A 3,742-nucleotide genomic window follows, 5' to 3' on the forward strand; every position below is an offset into this window, starting at 1 on the left:
AATATTGAACTGCCAGTCCTGTCCATCTCTCAGCCAAGCAATAGCTATGACATCCCAATTCCATGTTCCTAAACATGCCCTGAGTTCGTCAGCCTTACCTATAAGACCCCTTGCCTTGAAATCAATGCAGTTTAGTTCTTTAGAGTTACAACGTACTGACACGCGCGGGCACACACACACACCCCTCCCACCAGTATAAAGTCTCTCTAAATGGACCTAGCAAATCTCCCTGCTAAGATATTGGACCCTTTCCAGTTCAGGTTAAAGCCATCCTTTTTGAATCCATCTTTTCTATCCCAAAAGATATTCCAATTGTCCAAAAACCTGAATCCCTGAACAGTACACCAGCTCTTCAGTCACTGATTTATCTCCTTTATCTTTTTGTTCCTTCCCCCATTTGAGTTTGGCATTGGGAGTAAACTAGAAATTACTACTTATAAGGTTCTATTTTTTAATCTTCTACCTAACCTCTTAAATTCACTCTGTAAAGCTTCAATCTTTTCCTAAAAAACATCATTCCTACCAATGTGTACAATAATTTCTGGCTTCTCAATTTCACCTTTAACAATATGCTCTAAACGTTTAGAGACGTCCTTAATCCTAGCACCAGGAAAGCAACAAACCATCCTAAATTTACACTCACTGCCATAGAAGCTCCTGTCTATGCCCTGACAGGAAAGTCCCCTATCATAATAATTCTATTAAATTTTGTCAAACACTGCCTAACATAAGAATCATTCCTCGTGTCCAATAACTGACTGCCCCTTCCATTTCCTTCGGAGAGACTATCCCCTTCAAAATTACCAAAAACTGAACGTACGTTTGATAGAGGAATAGCCACTAGAGACTTGTGAACTACCTTCTTACCTTTCTCGACAGTCACTCATCTTTCTGATTGATCCTGCTGTGTAATAATTTTTTAAAATCGACTAGCCATTGCACTCTGTACCTCATTTGTGCCCTTAATAACATTAAGTGTAAAAAAAGGAACTTTCAATAACACTTTATATACGAAATAAACTACCTTTCATTACCTACAGAAAATAATGTTAAAATGGAAAAGATTAAATATATATATATATCAAACGTATAAAACTTAAGTAAAATCAATCACATAGCTGAATAAAACTGAATAAAAAACAACTCCTCTTCAATAAATTCCTTGAAGAAAAGAAAAGAATCTTCTCCAGGGCCGACCATGTGGTATTTGTTTACATTTGGAAAAATATGAACTTATCAGAGATAGGCAGCATAGCTTTGAACAGGGGAGGTCTTGTCTCACAAACTTGATGGAATTTTTTGAGGAAATGACAAAGATGATTGATGAGGGCAGGGCGGTAGATGTTGTCTATAGGGACTTTAGCAAGGCCTTTGATAAGGTCCCTCATGGCAGGCTGATACAGAAGGTGCAGGCACATGGGATCCGTCGTGAGCTGCAAAGATGGATACAAAACTAGCTTTGTCATAAAAGACAGAGAATAGCGGCAGAAGGGTGTTTTTCTTACCGGAGATCTGTGACCAGTGGTGTGTTGCAAGGATCAGTGTTGGGTCCTCTGTTGTTTGTAAAATATATGAATGATTTGGAGGAGAATTTAGGTGGCCTGATTAGTAAGTTTCGGCCAACACAAAGGTTGGCGGAGCTGCGGACAGTGAGAAGGATTGCCGCAGGATGTAGATAGGCTGGAGACTTGGTTGGAGAAATAGCAGATGGAATTTAACACAGACAAATGTGTTTTGGAAGATCTAATGTAGGAGGGAAGTATACAGAAAATGGCAGAACCCTTAGCAGCATCAACATATGGGGTAGACTTTTGATTGATGTGGAGGCTTCGGAGAAGGTACAGAAAAGACCTATCAGGATGTTGCATGGTTTGGAGGGTATTAGTTATGAGGAGAGATTGGACAAAATATGTTTCCTTTCACTTAAACGTCGGAAGCTGAGGGGAAACCTGATGGAAGTTTATGAGAGACATTGATAGTCGGGGTCTTTTCCTCAGAGTAGAAATACCAATTACTAGGGGACATAGGTTTAAGGTAAGAGGGGGCAAGTTTAAAAGATTGTGAGAGGCAAGGCTTTTTTTTTTTTTTTTTTTACACAGAGGGTGGTAAGTGTCCGGAATGCGCTACCAGAGGTGGTGGTGGATGAAGATACAACATCAACATTTAAGAGACTTCTTGACAGATACATGAATAGGCAGGGAATAGTGTGATATGGACAGCATAGAGGCAGAAGGTTTTTAACTTAGAAAGGCATAATGTGTCAGCACAGGCTTGGTGGGTCGAAGGGTCTGTTCCTGTGCTGTACTGTTGTTTGTTCAGTCTTCAGATACTGAGAGCGTTCCAAAAATAATCAAGGAGCAAAAGGAGGAGATGAAGTAAATACGATAACTATCACTAGAGAAAAGGCATTAGGGCAACTAATAGGACAGTCTCCTTTCTCTCTAAATTCCTTGGAAGTATTGAAATCTCCCAACTCCACTAGCTAGTCACTTGCTGGCACAATAAAACTCACATCTTGTTTGGCTCTGAACTGAGTTTTGAACTTCGTCTCCTACATGCCACTCAAACCACCTACTTCCACTTCAGTAACACATCCATCTTACAAGCTCATTCATCATTGAAGCATTCATATCTCAGCTCAAAAGAGGTGCCACTTCCCTTTTTATCCCCAGGATCACTCAACCACACCGGTTTGCTGCTCTTCAATCTCTTCACTTTTGTCTTTAACCATTCAATAATAATACTCCACCCTTTCAACAGAATTTATTGCAAACTTGTGATGCCTCCTTTACCCTTCACATCTCTCTGTGGCCTTTAGAACATCTACCCATTCTCCTTTTCCATACATTTGTGACAGAGCATCAGTCCCACTGTTCAGCTCTGGGTTTAGCCCCTTTATCATTGTCTACTGCTCTAAAACCATCTCAACCAAAAGCAGTGTTTCAACAGCAAATCTTTCAAACACTCTTTCAAATCCCTCACATGGCTTGGCCGTTCTGTAAGTTAAGTGCTTTTGTTTACTCCCCTTCCCCAACCCTGCCTCCCTCACCCACCCACCAAAGCATAAACAGGCCTTTTAAAAACATACTGATGTCACGCAGGTTTCTGCATTGTGAACAGTTTGACATGTTCACTAAATTTCTCTGTGGCATTGGGACTGTCCCATCAAACACTCCCAGGACAGAGACAGCACAGGGTTAGATACAGAGTAAAGCTCTCTCTACACTGTCCCCATCAAACACTCCCAGGACAGGGACAGTACGGGGTTAGATACAGAGTAAAATCCCATTAACACAATTAGATGGACAGCCAATTGAACAGCATATGTGTTGAGTTGCTACTTAGAACAGATAAGAGTATTCAGATATTAGGGGTTTTCCAATAAAATTCAGCAATACGAAATTGTGCTAAATGTCAGACCACAATACCAAACATTTACAAGTCAGACTGCTTAACCCGTGGGGCGAAATGTAATGTATGGGTGATAGAATGGAAAACCTCTAGTTTAACAAATTTCAAAACTCCAATGTATGTCTCAGTCCATGAACTGGACAGTATCATAACCCATTGTACTAGCCAGTTCCAGAATGTGGAGGACAGTGTGATAACACACTGCAGCATCCAGTCCCAGAGTGTGAAAGGACAGTGTGATAACCCACTGAACCACCCAGTCCCAGAGTGTGAAAGGACAGTGCGATAACCCACTGTACCATACAGTCCCAGAGTGTGAAAGGACAGTGTG

This window comes from Rhincodon typus, chromosome 41, assembly GCF_021869965.1.
Source record: "Rhincodon typus isolate 14 chromosome 41, sRhiTyp1.1, whole genome shotgun sequence".
Taxonomy (NCBI): domain Eukaryota; kingdom Metazoa; phylum Chordata; class Chondrichthyes; order Orectolobiformes; family Rhincodontidae; genus Rhincodon; species Rhincodon typus.